Here is a 22,268-nt window from a genome sequence, read left to right as displayed (position 1 = left end):
AATGAATTCCAACATCTTCCCAACCACTAAAGTGAGGCTAACTGGTCTATAATTGCCTTTCTTTTGGCTCCCTCCATTCTTGAAGAGTGGTGTGACATTTGCAATTTTACAGTCTCTGAACCATTCCAGAAACTAGTGATACTTGAAAAATCACTAACAATGCTTCCACCATCACTTCAGCTGCCTCTTTCAGTACCCTGGTGTGTAATACATCTGGTCCAGCTGACTTGCTTATCCACCTTCAGCTTCCCAAGCACATTCTCCTCATAATATCAGCCACACCCACTTCTGCCCCCTGACACACTCGAATTTCTGAGCTTCCTTCACTAGTTTCATATTTCTGAGCTGCTGGAGATAATCAGCTGGTCTGCAAGTTTCAGAAGGGAGTTTGCACTGTTCTGAGAGGAATGGCATTAAAGAGCAGAATGATTAGGCCAGAATGGAGAGGCCCAGGATTAGGTTCAGACAGGAGACGGGTGACTAGGGTTGGGATTGGAATAAGAATCAGAAGTCAGAATTAACAGGTTGTTACCTGAAATGTCCATCCTAGATCAGGCCTGAAACAATTACTGCTCTTATCTCCATAGTACTGCTTGACTGGCTAAATCAATTTAAACTGAAATAACATCAGATTTATATAAGCCACCGCATTTAGTTTTTATATAAGTAGTTTGTGGCGTGTCAATAAAGAAATTGACCATGAAACACACCGGAATGTCCGAAATGATCCACCAGTTATTTTGAGAAGAGGAACACATTTCCTTTAGAAGGAGTATGCCACCCGTGTCTGATGTGATTTGTCGGTCACTTCCATCCCACAATATATGGAGATCATGAAGAATTTTTCCTTCTATTTCCGTGGCAACTAATTCATGAACTCTAAGTACCGTCTTGCAATTTTGCCCATGAACAGAGAATAAATTAAAAAATGATTACTGTTATTCAGTAAACTCCCTGCTTTGTCACTGTCACAGAAATATGTCCACTATGAAACTAGATGGAACATCTAACATCTATTACAGACCAGACAACATAGGCCTTCCTTATGACGTGCACTTAGCTGCTGTTTCTGACAATTTAGAACTAGATGACCAAACTGTCAGCTTTTCCAAATTGAAAGCACTTTCAACCCTGAATAAGAAAACCAAGCGTTTCTACTCCATTCTACAACTTAAGTACATAATCTAGTTTGACACTTATGTGCAATCAATAATGAGGAAATGCAATATTGATAAAGGTCTTTTGCATTAGGTATTAAACCTAGGCTTTGTCTTCCTGTGGGAGTGAATGTAAAAAAATCCCATGGCACTATCAAAAAAAAAGCAGAGTTTCTCTATCTTAGCAAATTCCTTCAACAAATCCAGAATACAGACTGTTGATAATGTTGGACCATGCACTTTAGCTGCTGGACTTGTCTCACAAAACTGACACTCATTTTCAAAATTAATTCTGAGGAAATAGAAATACTGATTTAAAAAAAAACTTCTTTCTTTCCTTAGATGATCGATTTATTAATGAAGAGTGATATGGAGGTGTCAAACCAACCAGGACTCCAACTCAGCCATCTCCATCTGCTCAACTTCTGAAGTTGCTCGACTTTCTGATCTTATTACTTATTGTCCCTTGGCATCTCCAGTCAAAAAAAAACAGCAAGCAGAGAAACAAGCTATCTGAATAATAACAGAAAAAGGGCCATGGAATTCTAGTTAATATTAATGAACATACTAGTTGAAACAGACAGCAGAAATTTTCATGTCTAAGTGATGTATCAATTGTTTTCATACACAGACAACAGCAACGTACAGAAGGTATCAATTATAAAGTTATTTTCTCAGAACGTGATTAAATGCATGACATGGTTTTCTACACAGCTATACGTAAACTTAAAATGCAATATAGAGTAAGTATTTTAATGAAGTAATTATTAAAAGGATATTTTAAGAGCATATTGGGCCAAATTGTGCTGACATTACAGTGATTCTAAAGGGAATCGCCAAGCCTCAGCTATTCACATGTCAACATGTTTTCCTGCAGCCAGCATCTGGATCCAATTCTCCCAGAAGATGGCGGCATGCTCGGATGCAGCAGCCTCTCGGGGGCCAAACAAGGGTGTTTTTGTCTTTTTTAAACATCTTTTTTTTCATGATTTTAGGACAAGGCTGGGTATTAAGAACTTCAGATATTGCTTGTTGGAGGAAGAACTGGAGGAGCTGGATTTGGTGCGGACTGTGTTACAGCTGCGACAAGAAGGCATTGCAGTCAGCGCGCAGTGTGTAGTCTAACTGCGACTGATTAACTCGGATATTTCTCCTGCAAGCACAAGACCCTGTTGGACATTGATCATGTAAAATGCTGCAAGTCAGCTTCCCTTGTTTCCTGGCAAGATAGACAGCAGGGAGGCTGCAAAGCCTCAGGCATAGCGAAGCCTAGGCTTCAAGCCGCAGGCGTGCCTGTTACAGCAGTCCAGGAGAAGAGATGCCAGAGGCGGTGTAGCACGGTGTCGATGCTGCATTGAGGACTGGCCCCACCATTAAGTGCTGCCCTCCAGTGTTCGATCAGTGGAATGACAAGTTGGATTGCATGCATTCATTTTGCTTGTTCTTGCCAGTAACACCCATGTACCATCAATTTACAGCACATGTCACTCGAGGACTTGGGCAACATAAATTTTTTGTGGGATGGTATGTTTTACTTTTATCTTATATGTGCTATTTGTGCATTCTGCTGTATATGACTGTTGGTACTGTGTTTTACACCTTGGTCCCAGAGGAATGCTGTTTTGTTTTTGGCTATATTCATATGTATTCACATATGATTAAGTGGCAATTAAACTGAAAGTAGAACTTGAATTTATAAATAGCCCTCAGTTTTATACAAGGGAGAGCTGGTATGATTAATGAAATCATTAACCATGTATGGAAAGATAAAGACATTCCTCACTTTACTATAATTTTTTAAATTATCTGTAAGTGTTTTAATTTTTTAAATATTTTCATTAGTATTCAAGATTATGAGAATTCTTTTAAATGACTGCAACTATCAAGGGCATCTACTAATTGTTAAAAAAAAAATAAGCCTTTGTAGGTATACAGAGTCTACTATGCCTGTTAACTGTTGCTGACTTAGCTGCCTAATGTGAACTTTATAAAGTTAACAGACTTCTTCCTGCCAAACTATCACACCTAACCAAATCAAAATAAGAGTGGAAAGTGGACAATAAGGTTGCACTATCGTCACCAATGGGAATTATCAATATGCTGTTACGTCCATGACCCCCTCGTTTTTGAGATTGCAAGATCACTATTAAGTCAGTTCAGGAGACCCAGAAAATAAGAGAAAGACATGCAGAATCCACAAAGAGTTTGGAATGTGTCCTGGCCTCCGAAAGGCAGAACCACTGATAACGGCTATGAACCGAGGGGGGGGGTTGGTGGAGGGATTGCATCATCCCAACCTGATTGACATCTGAGACCCTGTGAGTCAGGATAAAAGAGGGTCTGTGTGAACAGCCCCTTCAGACGCACCAGAAGAAATGCTAGAACTCCTGTAACAGTGTAACCGCGAAAGCCGGTGGAAAAGCCCACGTGCGTCCTTTTCCATTTGCCTCGGAACTGGTGGGCCTTTACCACGGAAGAAAGGTTTTTAGCTAACCACAAAGGGGAAATCCACCCCCAACAACTCTCGAAGGATTGACATCATAAAAGGAATGGGCAAGTTAAACCTCCGTCTTTCTCTCCAACCAAAAAGCTGCAGCTTGAATGAACTTGAGTGACTTTTATATTTCCATTGGACAATCCATTATCCCCCAGACAACGATAGAGCTATTTCTTATTGATTATTATTATACCCGCGCTTTTAGATTTAGTATTGACGACGTATATTATCTGTATGTTTGCATTGATATTATTTTTGTGTATTGTTATCGGTAAATACTGTTAAAAATAGTACCATCAGAGTTCAACGGACCTTTCTATCTTTGCTGGTAAGTGACCCAGTTACAGGGTACGTAACTATGCCATAATCAATAAACTGGGAGACGGAATGGGCCATTTGGCCCTTTGAGTCTGCTCCACCATTCATCGAGATCATGGCTGATCTTCTGCCTCAGCTGCATTTTCCTTATGATCCCGTATACCTTGATTCTTCAATATCCTGAAACTATCAGTCACTTCACTGAGTGAACCACAAAATGAGCCTGCACACTGAAGTGAAGGTTTGGACCATCTTAGGTTTGCAAAGCACCCTTATTCATAAACAATGCTGGCACCCATGCTGAGTCCTTCAGTATTCTCAAACAAAAGCTTTGCTGCCGTCTCCACTACAAAACACTGTTTGATCCACCTCCACCATTGTCATGGTGAACAGAAAATATTTGATTCATATAAAGTATAACAAATTTTCAAGATGTCCTAGATGGATTTAAATCCAATTGCAAGTATTGTTTCTCATGTAATTTTGATTACATCCAAAATTTGTAACTTTTCCCGTTAGAAGATACTGATTTTAAGAGGTTGACCAGGACTCAGTCAAAATGGATACTTCTGCCATTATGAGGCTGCATAGGTCACTGACAATGATGTGGTTAAAAATTATGGTGGTTTTAATCAATATTAGCTTTTGTTTGCAGAATTTTCTTCAAGTCCTCCCCCTTCACAAATCCATGCTCTGTTTTAGCGCTGACTGTATTGATTACCACAGTGCAAGTGCATCAGTGTCATTTACAATGGTTGTAATGACTTCTGTTCTTACAGGGATATTCCACACACGAGATTACAGCGCAGCTGTATATTCTAGGAGTATTTTAAATAAATGAATATGCATTATTTATCAAAAGCTAGTGTTCACTTGAGATGTTTCAATAAGACATGTGGAAATCGTAGCATCAATGACCATCAGAAGGTCATCAGATTACAAAGAATTATCAAGTGTCACCTATGGAACTCCGCAAGAATCCCTTTCAACTCCAGATGGGACCAATTTAGCCAAGACTGTTTGATCCTATGAATGCAGAGTTAGCCCCAAAGAAGCTTTATTAAAGGTATCTTTAAACAGTCTGTTGAGAAAAGTTATCTGTCAGTTAACAAAGGATAATGCTTCGGAGTACATTGATCTCCTAGGTATGGTGTATGGACCCCAGTTCCTCACTTTCTTGGGAAGCCGACAGAGATTTACTGTCTTTTCCACAATCTGTAGAAGTTGATTCTTGCCTTATCCTATCCTCACTTTATAATGTTTCTGAATTCTGCTTCAAACATAGTGAAGGCATCCAGGCAAAATAACACAAACAATATATGAAGTATAAGTCTTTGCATTATTAGTAGCTGCTGAATAACTAGTCATCTTAAGACGTAGCAATACAGGACATATTTTAAAAATACATCAAAGTTCAAAGAAAATGTATTATCAAAGTACATATATATCATAATATACAACACTGAGATTCATTTTCTTGTGGGCATACACAGTAAGCCCAGGAGCACAATAAAATCACTGAAAGAACACATCCAACAGGATGGACAAACCACCAACGTTCAAGAGACATTAAATTGTGCAAATATAGAATAATAATAATAATAATAAAGAAGAAATAAATATCAAGAACATGAGATGAAGAGCCATTGAAAGTGAGTCCATATGTTGTGGGATCTCAAACATGAGAAAATCTATTCCTCCCCACTGATCTCCTTCCTGGTACTTACCCTTGCAAGCATAACAAGTGCTATACCTGCCCCTGCACCTTCTCCCTCACTACTATTCAGGGCCCCAAATAGTCCTTCCAGGTGAGACAACATTTCATCGTGAGTCTGTTGCTGTCATTTCCTGTAGCCGGTGCTCCCCGTGTGGCCTCCTGTAAATCGGTGAGGCCTCACGTAGATTGGGAGACCGCTTCACTGAGCACCCAAGCTTTGTCGGCCAGAAAAATCGGGTGGCCACCTATTTCAATTCTACTTCCCATTCCTATTCCAACTTGTCAATCCACGCCCTCCTCTACTGTCACTATGAGGCCACACTCAAGTTGGAAAAACAACACCTTATATTCCTTCTGGGTAGTCTCCAACATCGATTTCTCAAACTTCCAGTAATTTCCCCCATCCCAATTTCCTTCACCATTCCCCATTTCCATTTCCCTCTCTCACCTTATCTCTTTTCCTGCCCATTACCTCTGTTGCTTCTCCCCCATCCCTTTCTTCCATGGTCTTCTACCCTTCCTATCAGCTTCCCCTTTCTCCTGCATCTCTTTTACCAAGCAAATTCCCAGGCCTTCTCAGCCCTTCTAGTCCGTGCCGAACGCCTTCTCTCACCTAGTCCCACCTACCTACACTCAGCCCGTAATCCTCCATTCCTTTCCTGTCCATATACCTGACCAATTTATTTTCTTAATGTCAAAATCAAACCTGCCTCTACCACTTCTACTGGAAGCTCGTTCCACACAGCTACCACTCTCTGAGTAAAGAAGTTCCCCCTCATGTTACCCTTAAACTTTTGCCCCCTAGCTCTCAACTCATATCTTCTTGTTTGATTCTCCCCTACTCTAAATGGAAAAAGCCTATCCACATCAACTCTATCTATCCTCCTCATAATTTTAAATACCTCTGTCAAGTCCCCCCTCAACCTTCTGTGCTCCAAAGAATAAAGACCTAACTTTTTCAACCTTTCCCTGTAACTTAGGTGCTGAAACCCTTTCTATTTTGTTGACATCTTTCCTATAATTTGGTGACCAGAACTGTACACAATACTCCAAATTTGGCCTCACCAATGCCTTGTACAATTTTAACATTACATCCCAACTCCTATACTCAATGCTCTGATTTATAAAGGCCAGCATACCAAAAGCTTTCTTCACCACCCTATCCACATGAGATTCCACCTTCAGGGAACTAAGCAACATTATTCCTAGATCACTCTGTTCTACTGCATTCCTCAATGCCCTAACATTTACCATGTATGTCCTATTTTGATTATTCCTACCAAAATGTAGCACCTCACACTTACCAGCATTAAACTCCATCTGCCATTGTTCAGCCCACTCTTCTAGCTGGCCTAAATCTCCCTGCAAACTTTGAAAACCTATTTCATTATCCACAACACCACCTGTTTTAGTATCAACTGCATCCTTACTAATCCAATTTACCACCCCATCATCCAGATCATTAATATATATGACAAACAACATTGGACCCAGTACAGATCCCTGAGGTACACCACTAGTCACCAGCCTCCAACCTGACAAACAGTTATCTATCACTACTCTCTGGCATCTCCCATCCAGCCACTGTTGAATCCATTTTACTACTTCAATATTAATACCTAACAATTGAACCCTCCTAACTAACCTACCATGTGTGATTCCAAAGGCCTGACTGAAGTCCATATAGACAACATCCACAGCTTTACCCTCATCAACTTTCCTACTAGCCTCTTCAAAAAATTCAATAAGATTTGTCAAACATGACCTTCCACGCACAAATCCATGTTGACTGTCCCTAATCAGACATGGACTGTTTACTCTTCTCTGTAGATGCTGGCTGACCTGTTGAGCTCTTACAGCATTTTGTGTGTGTTATGCATATGTGGTGGGAACAGTTCAGTGATGGGGAGAGTAAGATTGAATGAAGTTGTCTGCATTTGGTTCAAGAACCTGATGATTGAGGGCTAATAATTGTTTGTGAACCTGGTGTTGTGGGTCCTGAGGCGCCTGTACCTTCTCCCTAATGGCAGCAATGAGAAGAGAGCATCGCTGAGTTGCTGGGGGCCTTGATGATAGTTGCTGCTTTACTGTGACAGAGCTCCATATAGATGTGCTCAATGGTGTGGAGGGCTTTATCCATGATGGACTGGACCATATTCACCACATTTTATAGGATTTTCCATTCAAAGGTATTGTTGTTTCCATGCCAGTCAATATACCCTCCACCACACATCGATAGGAGTCTGCCAAAGTTTTAGATGCCATTCCGAATCTATACAAACTTCTAAAGTAGTAGTGGTGCTCTTGTGCTTTCTTCACCATAATACCAACATATTGGGCCCAGGACAGATACTCTGAAATGATAACACTGAGGAATTTAAGTTTGCTGATCCTCTTCACCCCTGGTCCCCCAATGAGGACTGGCTCACGGACCTCAAGCTTCCCCCCGCTGTAGTCAATAGTCAGTTCCTTGGTCTTGCTCACGTTGAATTAGAGGCTGTTATGGCGCCACTCAGTCAAATTTTCAATTTCTCTGCTATAAGCTGAATCATCATGACTTTTGATTGGGCCTATGACTATGGTGTTGTCAGCAAACTTAAATATGGCACTGGAGTCATTCTTAGCCTCACAGTCTATAAAGTGAGTAGAGCAGGGGCTAAGCACACAGCCTTGTGGTGTACCTGTACTGATGGAGATTGTGGAGCAGATGTTGTTGCCAATCTGAACTGACTGGAGTGTACACTCAAGGATACGATTGCACAAGGACATACTGAGGCCAATGGCTTGAAGCTTATTGATTAGTGTTGGGAGGATGCTAGTACCGAATGCCAAGCTGTAGTTGATAAAGAGCATCCTGATGTATGCATCTTTGCTGTCCAGATGTTCCAGGGTTGAGTGAAGAGCCAATGAAATGGCATCTATTATGGACCTGTTGTGACAGTAGGCAAACTGGAGCAGATCCAAGTCTCTTCTCAGGCAGGACTTGATAGGTTCCATCACCAACCTTTCAAAGCACTTCATCACAGTGGATGTAAGTGCAACTGGATTATTTTCACTGAGGCACGTTCTTCTTAAGCACTGGTAAAACTGAAGCTCACTTGAAGCAAATGGGTACCCTCATACTGCTCAAGTGAGAGGTTAAACACACCAGCCAGTTCATCAGCTCAGGTCTTTTGTACTCAACCAGGAACTAGATCTGGGCAAAAAAAGAAAAATTCTACAGACGCTGGAGATCCAAGCAACACACACGAAATGCTGGAGGAACTCTGCAGGTCAGGCAGCATTTATGGAAAAGAGTACAGTCATCATTTTGAGCCAAGACCCTTCATCAGGGCCATTCATTCATCAGGGGGATTGCAGTGAAAGTAACTTAGAAGTATATTTAAAAGTTTTGTGAGCATTCTGTAACACATCACCATGGTTCACCACCAGAGCCATACCGACTCACTTTTCATTTTAGAAAGTATAATCCTGAACATCCTGTTTGTGAAAATGCCTTTAAATATGAAACAAATAACTACTTAGACATCAGAATTTGTCTAACTCAATCTAAACTAGTTCCCTTATTGTGACAAAAACCACAGGTATTACCAACTACAAGATGGCTAACTCAAAGCATTGAATACAGGAGATGGGATATAATGTTGAAGTTATATAAGATGTTGGTGTTATGACATACACCCTTCCACACCAGCTTCCGAGGTTTAGACGCTCTGACTCCCTGGAGTATGGAGAGAAGGCATGGCCTCTTTAATGATTCAAGACAATCCTGCTAATTGGCAATTAAGTTTTGTATGCCAAGGACAGAGCATTTAAGGAGCACCTGAACTGAATCAATCTCAGTCTTTTGCCGACTGAACTGCTCAATCGTTAGCCTACTCATGATTTCATCTGGTGTTGGTTTTGTGCTCAGTTCTCAATCCAGTTTGAAACCGTGTCCCGAACTTTGTCTCAAATACTCCAGCTATCCTCATTAAGGATTCTCATCACAGTATGATTGACCCAACATGGACCCAGCAGGATATCAGAGCCTCTTGTCAGCTGTGGCCAGCCACAGTGAGAAAATTTCAAGACAGAGCCTCGAGATACATGACGTCAAGGTTGCCATGTGCCAACTATTGCCAATGGGAAGCCAAAGTCACTCAGGTGAGGCTGCCCATCTTCTGACCTTGGAGAGATACAACGATGACCTGGATTGTTGCTGCGGCTTCCTCATCCAGTGCTCATTAGTGTTTGGACTCCAGCCATCCCAATTCCCTTCTGAGAGCAGACAGTTGGCCTTCACTATCTCTCTTCTGACTGGGAGAGCCTTGGTCTGGGCCACCGCGCGTTGGGCATGCAGGTCGGACATTTGCTCAGGTTTGAAGGAGTTCATGGCCGTCATGAGGAAGGTGTCCCATCATTCCGACAGAGCCAGCCAAGCCGCAGACCACCTGATAAAGATTCAACCGTGTGGAAGGTCGACAGCTGACAACACGATTGAATGTCGGACTTTGGCCCAAGAGAGTGGCTGCAATGGGGAGGCCTTGACGATGCTATACTGCCATAGACTCCAAGATGAACTTAAGGATGCCCCTGCCTCGGGAGAACCAGCCGCGGACTCAGAGGTTCTGATCGACCAATCCATCCATCTCGATAATCGTCCAGCAGAGCGTAACTGGGACTGCATCAAAGGTTTGAAGAGGACTAGCCTGAGCCTGCACACAATTCATTGTAGTTCCCCCCCCCACCCCCACCGATCTCGGACTATGATCAGCCCGTCTCCTGCTCAGGATCCTGTCAAGCCTATCCAAATCAGCCGCATAAGAATCTCTGCCGATGAGAGGTTCCGGTGTCAGAGTCGAGCTTGCTGCCATTACTCCGGAGAAGCAGGTCACCTGCGGGCGGAATGTCCGTAGTGAGAACTGTTCAGAAGGGATGGTGTCGGGAGGACTGTGATGGTGGCAGCCACCGCCCCCCGACCTCACAGATTTTGGTGTCACGCTGATGGTAGAGATCTCATGGGGTGTGAACTGACGAGAAGTGAATACATTTTTGGATTCTGGATCAGCAGGACATTTCCTGGACTTGAGGCCAACCACTGCAAGAGTTGAATCAATCCTTGCCCGCAACTGTCCTGTCCACTAAGTTCTGGGCAGGTCCAGCAACAAGCAGACTGTGGTGTTGCGATGAGGTCAGGGAATAATGCATGACTCTGCATTCATACCCCTGATACACGGGTAGCCCTTGATGTCTCAAGTATCTGTGGACTAGAGGGAGGGGAGAATCACTGCTTGGCCCAGCCATTGTAAGAGGATTTATTTTCAGCTTGGAGTCCTGATCCCCAGACTCTACCGACACCAGCAGCTAATGAGGGACAGAATTCTGCTCAGTGTCACTGGGACCCTTCAGAAAACCCAGTTCTACCTTTAAGGGGAGACGAGCAGGCTCCAGCCAATAAGCCCGTGCAAGTCCCGACCCAGTCCAGTCAGGGGGCGATGGAATGAGGCCTCTAGTTCAGGAGCAAACCATGCAGGTGCCCAAGCAATATGCAACTCTAGCAGCAAAGGGCTCCAGTTGCCAGGTCCTGTCTAAGGTGAAGGCTCCAAGCTGGAGATCCTTGGAGCCTGTCTAAGGAGCACAAGGACTATTTGTTGCACTTGGCTGCCGGTGTCGGAGGAGACAGACAAGGATTTAGACTGTGATTTGACTTCTGTTGTCACTAAAGATTTATAGACCGAAAGGGGAGACTCTATGGCATGCTGAAGCACCCCTGCAATGAACAGTCTCAGAAGTCATCCTTGGAGGAAGGTCCAGGGGTCCATGCAGCACCAAAACTGGTAGAAGTCCCTTCCATCGACAAAGATTTGGAAGAGGCCTTCAGTAAGGGGAAGGCCTCAGCTCTTCCACCACATCGACCCTATGACTGCCACAGATCTATTGCCAGGTACGTGCCCTCCATGGGGTCAATTATACACACTCTCCGGCCCAGAGAAAAGCACTATGGAGGAGTATATTAAGGAGGTTCTTGCCCTGGGATTCATTCAGCCCTCCAGCTCTTCAGCCAGTGCTGGCTCCTTCTTCGTACTGAAGGACGGGAGTCTGCGGCCTTGCATTGGTTATAAAGGGCATAACGGTCAAGAATCGATAACCTCTCACACTAATGAACACTGCTTCCGAGGTCCTCCAGGAGTACTCTCGAAGTTGGTCTTGTGGAGTGCAAGCAACCTGGTTCGCACAAATGAGGGTGACGAGTGGAAGACGGCATTCAACACACCTACAGGGCACTATGAGTATCTGGTCATGCTCTTCAGCCTTGCGACGTGTCAGCAGTTTTCCAGGCCTTTATAAACAATGTGCTCCAAGATGCTCTCCATAAGTACACACTGGTCTACTTAAATGACATTCTGATTTTCCTGAAGTCCACAGAGGAGCATGCTCCTCATGTCAGAGATACCCTAAAGAGGCTTCTTGATCTTGAACTTTATGTAAAGCTGGAGAAGTCTCAATTTCACATAACCTCTATTTCTTTTTTGGGCTTCATCATCTCTAATGGCAATCTCAAGGTGGACCCTAGTAAGATGCAGACAGCCAGATATTGGCCACCACCATCCAGTGTGAAGCAGGTCCAATGATTCCTGGGATTTGCCCATTTTATTGAAAGTTTATCAGGAGCTTCTACTCAGTAGCCGCTCTGCTGACGGCAGTTACCAAGAGATCCACTGGTCCTTTTGTTTGGACTACTGAGCTGGAAGCTGCTTTCACAGAACTCAAACAGTGGTTCATGACAGCTCCCATTTTGGTTGCACCCAGCCTGGACCTTCCCTTCATTGTAGAAGCGAACACCTCAGACACTGGAGTGGGTGCAGTGATTTCTCAACAGACACCTTCAGACAATAATGAGTGCTTCTTTTCCGGGTTACTATCCCTGGCAAAGGTGAACTACGACATTGGGTATAGAGAGCTTCTCATAGTCAAGTTGGCTCTGGAAGAACAGCGTCACTGGCACAAAGGGGCCAAGAACCCTTTTACTGTACAGACGGACCACAAGAACCTAGCTTACATTCAGGAGGCCAAGCGATTGAATTCCAGGCAGGCCAGGTGATCTCTTTACTTTAACCATTTGAATTTCATTCTGACTTATCGATTGGGATCTAAAAACCAGAAACCAGATGACTCGTCCCATCAGTTCGATGAACCCAGACGAGAAGAGCAGCTTACCACCATTTTGACCCAAGCCGAGATGATTGTGTGTATTCGTTGGGAAATCAATATACTTGTTTGCAAGGCCCAGGCTCAAGGGGAGATACCTCAGAATGGCCTTCTAGGTTGGCTGTTTATTCCTAGTCCTATTCAGTCTCAGGTTTGTCAATGGGGACGTGCATCGAGATTGACGTCTCACCCAGGGACTTCCAGGAACCTCAAGTTCATCAAGAGAAGATATTGGTGGCCTGGAATAGCAAGGGAGGTCCATCAATACATACTGGCATGCAAGGTAGGTGTGCACCCAAAACAAGGGTCTGTTAAAAGGGAAGATTGAATAGATTAGGACTTCATTCCTTAGAACATGGAAAACTGAGGAGAGATTTGATAGGTATACAAAATTATGAGGGGTATAGATAGGGCAAATGCAAGTACTCTTTTCCCACTGTGGTTAGGTGGGACTACAACCAGAGGCCATGGCTTAAGGGTAAAAGGTGAGAAGTTTAAGGAAAACATGAGGGGAAGCTTCTACACTCAGAGGGTCTTGAGGGTGTGGAATGAGCTGCCAACACAAGTGATGCACGCAACCACAGTTTCAATGTTTAAGAGAAGAACGTGGATGGCAGGAGTGCGGACGAGTAATTTCTGGGTACAGGTCAATGGCACGAGGCTGCTTAAATGGTCTGGCGCAGACTAGATAGGCCAAAGGGCCTGTTTCTGTTCTGTGCCTCTCAAAGTCCAACTATCATGAGAGGTGGAAATGAGTAATGCCAGGCAACAGGGCTCTGCTGAAACTGTACAGGGCAATTCCCTGTACAGTGGATACAATAGATTACAGAAATATTGATGCACTCCAACCATACCATCGACTTTGGATGATGGAGACACGAGGTCATCAATAGCCTATGCTCCACTGGGAGCGAAGGGCCCAAGAAGAACATAGAGCATAGAAATCTACAGCACATTACAGGTCCTTCAGCCCACAATGTTGTGCCAACCATGTAACATGCTCTAGAAGCTGCCTAGAATTACCCTGCTGCATAGCCCTCCATCACTTTCTAAGCTCCATTTACCTATCTAAGCGTCTCTTAAAAGACCCTATTTTGTCCACCTCCATCACTTTCTAAGCTCCATATACCTATCTAAGCGTCTCTTAAAAGACCCTATTTTGTCCACCTCCATCACTTTCTAAGCTCCATTTACCTATCTAAGCGTCTCTTAAAAGACCCTATTTTGTCCACCTCCATCACTTTCTAAGCTCCATATACCTATCTAAGCGTCTATTAAAAGACCCTATTTTGTCCACCTCCATCACTTTCTAAGCTCCATTTACCTATCTAAGCGTCTCTTAAAAGACCCTATTTTGTCCACCTCCATCACTTTCTAAGCTCCATATACCTATCTAAGCGTCTCTTAAAAGACCCTATTTTGTCCACCTCCATCACTTTCATTGGCAGTGCATTCCACGCACTCACCACTCTCTGTGTGAAAAACTTACCCCTGACATCCCCTCAGTACCTATTTCCAAGCACCTTAAAACTAAGCCCTCTTGTGTCAGGTACTTCAGCCCCGGAAAAAAGCCTCTGACTATCCACACCATCGACGCCTCTCATAACCTTACACACCTCTATCATGTCACCTCTCATCCTCTGTCGCTCCAAGTAGAAAAGGCCAAGTTCACACAACCTCTCCAATCCAAGCAACATCCTTGGAAATCTCGGCTGCACTCTTTCTACAGTATCCACATCTTTCCTGTAGTGAGGTGACCAGAACTAAACACAGTACTCCAAGTGCGGTCTGATCAAGGTCTTGTATAGCTATAACATTACCTCATGGCTCTTGAACTCATTCCCATGGTTGATGAATGCCAACACACCATACACCTTCTTAACAACACTGTCAACCTATACAGCAGCTTTGAGTGTCCTAGAAGAAGAAGACTTTTCTATCGCTCTGTGACTCTACTGACTCCTAAGGCACTTTGAATTTGTCATGGTGAGACAATTAACATTTTACTCAAGTTTTGTGAAACATAATGACCTAAGGTTCATGGAGCTAGACTCAGGCATAGGGGCAGAAGGTGACTGAGAGGCCAATTGATGGACAGAGATGCCAGGGAAATGGTTCGGCCCTGGAGTCATTTGAGCAATAAGAATCATAGTCAGGAATAGGATGTTGGAGATTGTAGGTTTAAGAATTGGGGGTTAGGATCAGTAGTTAGAGGAAATAATCAATGGCCAGAGGAGACTAATGATCATGGAGAACTGCCAGTTTTTGTTTGTTGTCAATGAACATGGGGGAATAGAGTCTGATCGACAATTGAAAACTGGAGGAATCTGGTTAGGGCCACAAACTGGAGGATAGTGAAGTTTTACTCCAGAGAGACAGGGGTTTTTTGATGTACCAAGAGTAAGCTAGACTAGTGCTTACATTAGGGGACCACAAAATTGTTTTGCTGAATCTGAGTTGGAACCTATTTGGAATGATCATTTTGAATCACATTGAAACTGGTGCCAGATGACATGGGCCAAGAGTGTGCAACTGAACTCATGGGACTTCTATCAATTACAATTGTCCAGGGTCTTTCAAGAATTAGTGCATTAGAAAGAAACACAGAAAGCCCTGAATTAAATTTTATCTAATCCAATTTCTATTGCATTTAGAGTTCCAAAAGACACCTGATACAAACATAGAACATAGATCAGTATTACAAGCAACACACCCTTCAGCCTATGCCAGCCATGGTGCTAAATTAACCTAATCCCATCTGCCTGCAGTTGCTATATATCTCCATCTGCTGCCTGATCAAGTGCCTGTTAAATGCCTCTTAATTGATGCTATCAGATCCTCCTCCACCACTTCCCCTGGAAGAGCATTTCTGACACCTTTCATTCTCTGTGTGTAAAAAAAAGAAACATAAGTTTCTTTAAACTTTGCCCGCATCCACTCAAGCTATGTGCTCCAGTATTTGACATTTCCATACCAGAAAAAGGATTCTGACTACCTATGCCTCATCACTTTGTACACTTCTATCGGGTCACCCCCTCAGCCTCTGACACTCCAGAGGAAACAATCCAAGTATGACCAACTACTCTTTAAAGTTAATGCATTCTGATCTGGCAAAATCCTGATGGACCACTTCCGTGTCCATTTCAAAGTCTCCACATCCTTCCTGCAAAATGATGAGCAGAACTGGTATAATACTCCAAATCCCCTCTAACCAAACTACAGCAGAAAATGAATTGCCAACCTTTATAGTTAATGTCTTGACTGAAAAAGTATACCATACACTTCCCTTATCATCCTATCTACTTGTGTTACCACTTTAATGGAGTTTTAGATCTGCAGTCCAATATTCCACCCTATATCAATACTCCTGAAGGTCCTACCATTTACTGTATACTTTCCTCTTACATTTGATCTCCCAAAATGCAATACCTCATATTTCTTTGGATTACACTCCATTTCTCTGTCCATATTTTCAACTGTATCCTTTGACAAGTTTTCTTGCTCTCCAAAACTCAGCCAATTCTCGTGTTATTTGCAAACCTACTAATCAGACTACCTATAATTTCATCCAAATTACTTTCCCACAAGAACTTAAGACATCGGAGAAGAATTAGGCCATTTAGCCCATCAAATTCAGTCTGCCATTCCATCATGGCTGATTTATTATCCCTCTCAACCCCATTCTCCTGCCTTCTCCCCATAACCTTTAACACCCTTGTGAATCAAGAACCTATCATCCTCAGCTTTAAATACATCAATTGACTTGGCCTCCATAGCTGACTGTAGCAGTGAATTCCACAGTGATACATAAAATACCATTGGACCAATGTAGTGGATGTAAATGACGCTGACTTTTCGTGAACTCTCTGCATCATTTGAACAAGAGAATTTAGAATAAGGAATAAAGGACTGGCAGAGCAAGAAAACGGATACATTAGTTCTCTCTGCATGGAAGAGGACACAAGTTACTGCCCAGAAATTTTAGGAACAAGAGTCTAATGAGAAGGTGCTGTTAAAAGAGATAAGTTTTATTAATTAAAAAGTGATGGAAAAAATAATGGAACTAAAAGACAATATAAAACAATGGTTTACTAATCTCTATGCCAGGTACTAAGAAAGGTAGGGTTGTCATCTTCAAAAATCAAGAATATGGAATAGTTTCTACTGTTGGAAATGTAGCCCCAGAATTTAAAAAGCTTGGGAGTGGGGTGCAGAAACAGAGAAAACGAGAACTACAGACCAGTTAGCCTAATAATGATAGAGAAAATGCTGGAGTCCATCGGAAAGGATGGCATAACAGGCTCACAAGAAAATATACAGATACTGGAAATCCAAAGCAAAATACACAAAATGCTGGAGGAAGTCAGCAGGTCAGGCAGCATCTACGGAAATGAATAAACAGTATTTAGACATTATCAATGGAATCAGACAATGTCAAAATAGATTTATTTAGTATTGATTAATGGAGAACCAGTAAAGTTCAAAGTACTTTATCAAAGCATGTATACTGTATACAACCTTGAGATTCATCTTCTTGAAGGCAGTCACAAAGCAAAGAAACAAAATATAACCATATAACAATCACAGCACGGAAACAGGCCATCTCAGCCCTCCTAGTCCGTGCCAAACTCTTAATCTCATCTAGTCCCACCTACCCGCACTCAGCCCATAACCCTCCACTCCTTTCCTGTCCATATACCTATCCAATTTTACCTTAAATGACACAACTGAACTGGCCTCTACTACTTCTACAGGAAGCTCATTCCACACAGCTATCACTCTCTGAGTAAAGAAATACCCCCTCGTGTTTCCCTTAAACTTCTGCCCCCTATCTCTCAAATCATGTCCTATTAAAATAGAACCTATTTTTTAAAAAACCACACACACAGAACAAAGACAATCAAGTATGCTGTATTGAAAAAAAGAACAAATCATGCAAACAATAAAAAGTAAACAAAAACACACGGAGCATTCACTGAAATTTGGTCCACAGCTGTGGAGCCCATTCAGCGCTGAGGGGAGGGAAGCCCGTCCAGGAGTCTGGTGGCTACAGGACAACAACTGCTCCCAAACCTGGCAGTGTGGGAAGTAAGACTCCAGCACCTACTGCCCGACAGTGGCAGTGAGAAGAGAGGGAGACCAATCAACTGCAAGCAGACGACACTGATCACCGTTTAGTTTTCCTCCTCCTCGATGATTTTAGTCGTGCTCGACAGTTTAATCAGCACTGAGTAATGGAACCAACTATGGGTTTGTGTTCTGCCATTAAGCATTGATGTAGTATTCACCGTAGTGATGGCCGCCCCGGCCGTACATGTGCTCTCAAGACTCTAGTTCGCCTAATCCCCCAGGAAGATCACAACAGTGTCAGATCATTTGGTCGGTTCAAAAGCACGTCCTTAAAAGGGGAGTTACAGACTGACATCAATCACAGTTCAGAAGAGGAGTCCTGATGAAGGGTCTCGGCCCAAAACGTCATCTGTTCATTCTTTTCCATAGATGCTGCCTGGCCTACTGAGTTCCTCCAGCATATTGGGTGTGTCGCTTTGGATTTCCAGTATCTACAAATTTTCTCAAGTTTGTCAGAAAAAGTATATTTTGAAAAAGAAGCGTAACTAGTACTTTTGTGAGCAGTCTGCAACACGTCACTGTTGGCCGCTGACACCATCTTGTCACCACCAATAAGTGTGGTGTATTGGGAGTTTCTTAATCTAAGCTAATTCATGCCGTAACAACATCACAAAAAAGAAAGGAAGTGTCAGGGGTATATCCCTATTACTGTCCTCATTGATCATTGATATTTGTTAGTTATGCTTGTAGATTGGCCAACAGACTCAACCCTCTCTCAGACCAATACATTGGTTAAGATTGATGAAACTCAATTCAGGGTAAGCCCAAATGAGAAAACTAGTCAATATTTAAACAAAATTGACTGAGCTATTTGGAAATTGAGTTAAGCTGGGTGGGAGTCAAGGTTATTGTCATATGCCCATGTACATGTACACACAGGTTACCGTGAAAAACTCCCTTGCACCAGCACACAGCAGCATTCACAAGAGAGAAAACACAATTAGAACAAAGGAAACAAACCCCTTTGCAGTGCAAAGCAATCAGAGTGGTCATAGCATTTCTCAAACATGGTGGTGATTAAGGTTTTGCTGGTTGGTTCAAGAACACAACTGAACGGATTGTTGCGGGAAGGTGGGAAATTTGGTTTGCTGAATGGAAGAAAGGCGTCGCACTTGGTGGTGAATACATTAATCTTAAAATAAGCTTAAGGAGAAAATAACATTGGTTTAATTTAACGTTTGTTCATCTGAGGCTTGCTGTATTTTTAATTGTTATTGTGGTAAATAAGGCATGAAAAGGCTCCTCTGTTTCACTGATTGCACGTTGTATGCTATTGGTGAAATCCAGCAAACCTCCAGGGTTGCGGCCAAACACGCAAGAACAAAGTCAACTGAAAGATCTCAAGATCCATATTTCAAACCCTTAGCAGCAACTGATGATAGTGTATCTTGGCGGTTAACTATGACATAGATACCATCGCTACCGATAGACGATCAAGGAGGTCCAAGCAGGAATGCAGTCTACTCCTCTGTACGCATCATGTTCCCCCAACAAGTAGTCGTTTGTGAATAATTGAGAAGCTAATGCTTCTTCAATGAATTATAGTCAGATCCAAAAATCCATAGTCCCGTAAGTGACATGGCTATAAATAGAGAGATTAGAAAGGAGAAGGGAACTATAACATCAGGGTATTCAATAATTAGTCAATGTATAAGACATGCTCCAAGGATGGGATATCAGTCTCCACCCCACCATTAATACCTTTGTCAAGAATGTTCTTGAGTGGCTGCAGAATACTTTCAGAAGGGAAGGATGTAAAGCCTAAAGTTAAATTGATATCAATGACATTGGTACAAAAAATGATGACATCCTTCAGGCATGAAAGGTTTGCGGGAGCTCAGGAGTGAAAGTAACTTAAATTGTTAATGGGAAAACTCTGTAAATTTCTTCTTGGTATGGTTGTATGACAAAAACATAGAAAATTGCAATAGGAACCACTCATCCCTTTGTATCTCTTTTATAATTCAATACAATCATGCCCAATCATTTGTTATGATAACATATCCCCACTCCTTGACACCGTTTGCCACTGGAAATGCATCTCAGAACTACTTATCAGATTGGCTTTTACAGGTGGATGTGAATATCATAAGTTTACCACTATCCAAAATTAGGAAATTTCTCTAGTCTCATTTCCTGTTAGTTTGACCTTCTATATCAGGGTTTCTCAACCGGGGTTTCCACAAGAGATCGCGATTTTTAAAAAAACATCATTATTTGAACTTGGCGCAATGCGGGAAGTTAACACTCACAGTGCTGGACAATGACCGAGCATCCCCATTAGCGATCTCTTCACCCAGTAAGGCAGTGCACAATAGGACCATATTTATCAGGTTGAGTCCAGAGACGAGATTGGTAGTTTGATGAGGAGTTTGAAATGTGCTTTCCGAGCACTGAATAGATTTGCCCAATTTGGGCTGTGATGTCAGCCTCACCCTGTGTAAAATACAAAAGGAGCATTTTATTAACCCTTGTCTTTTACAGACATGCCTGATGGTCTATTGTGACAATTTTCGAAGAGGTGGCGTGAGATGGAAGAGAAGGATCTAGGCCTAGCTCCACAGGCAATTCCGATAAGGGTTAATGATAAAGAATTTCAATCTTCTGAATTTCCGTGAAGGAAGAGTACCCTGCCATTCATAGGAAACCAATGAACATTATGCTGCAGTTTTCTACTTCTTACATGTGTGAACAAGCTTTTTTCTTGTTTGACAAACATCAAGAGCAAGGATAGAAATCATCTAATATCAGTTGAAGGTGAAATCCATGTGCGATTATCTCAAGTTCGACCCAGAATTGGGTATTTGGGCAGCAAAAAACAAGCACAGGTTTCATATGCCAGGCCTCTTTCTGAGCCAGATCATGTCACTTAGTAAGAAAATGTTTTTTCAAAGCTTTATATGAAATTCTGTCTTAGGCTATATTTTTATTCATATTTCTTTGGCTTATGGTTTGTAGTTACTTTACAATTCAACAATGTCAATAAATTTTCATGTTGTAAATATCATTAATTAACATCAATTTACAATCTTTATTTAAATTAAATGCACCGAACCTACCTTCAGAAAAATTAAATCTCATTTTGGCTTAAGCCAGTATTTTAACAGAAATTTATTATGTTTGCCTTACGAGTTTTTTAAATTTATGAAAGTGAAAGGAAGAGATTAATTTCAAGAAAGCTAAGCTAAGCTTAACTATTTGCTCTTTATCAAGAAAGGTTGGCTAAAAATTCATTTCCTACTCAAAAGAGCATTGACAATTATCTTTGGATTATTATATCTACAACTTACTGATCATACAAACGTAAAATTGTAAAACTGTTGTTCTTTCTACCAAAGTATATGATCACACACATCCCGACACTGTACCTATCTACCACTTCCTTGCTCATTCTCCTAATCTGTCTAAGTTCTTCTGCTTCCTCAACACTACCTGCCCATTCACCTATCTTTGTATCATCCACAAACTTGGCCACGAAGCCATCAATTCCATCATTCAAATCATCAACATATAATGTAAAAAGAAGTCCCAACACTGACCCCTGTGGAACACCACTAGTCACTGGCAGCCAACCAGAATAAAAAATCTTTATTTCCATTCTTTGCCTCCTACTAGTCGGCCAGCCTTCTATCCATGCTAATGTCCATGCCATGGGTTTTTAGCTTGTTAAGCAGCCTCACGTGTGGCACTTTGTCAAAGGCCTTCTGAAAATCAAAGTACATTATTACCCACCAACTTTCCTTTGTTTATCCTCCTTGAAATTTCCTCAAAGAATTCCAACAGATTTGTCAGGCAAGATTTTCCCTTAAGGAAACCAAGCTGACTTTGGCTTATTTTATCATGTGTCTCCAAATACCCGGTCACCTCATCCATAACAATGAACTCCAACATCTTCCCAACCACTGAGGTCAGGCCAAATAGCCTATAATTTCCTTTCTTCTGACTTCACCTCTTCTTGAAAAGTGGAGTGTCATTTGCAATTTTCCAGTTCTCTGGAATCATGCTAGAATCTAATGATTCTTGAAAGATCGTAATCAATGCCTGCACAGTCTCCCCAGTCATCTCTTTTAGAACCCTGTGATGTAATCCATCTGGTCCTTATGAGTTATCCACCTTCTCTCCAGTAATAGCAATTGCTCCAACACTGTTGAATGTCCAGCATACTCGTGTCTTCCAATGTGAAGGTGGATACAAAATACTTACTTTGTCCACCATTTCCTGTCCCCCATACTACCTCTCCAGTGTCATTTTACAGCAT

Source organism: Hypanus sabinus, chromosome 28 (genome assembly GCF_030144855.1).
Source record: "Hypanus sabinus isolate sHypSab1 chromosome 28, sHypSab1.hap1, whole genome shotgun sequence".
NCBI classification, from domain to species: domain Eukaryota; kingdom Metazoa; phylum Chordata; class Chondrichthyes; order Myliobatiformes; family Dasyatidae; genus Hypanus; species Hypanus sabinus.
Note: the sequence above shows the minus strand (reverse complement) of the source record.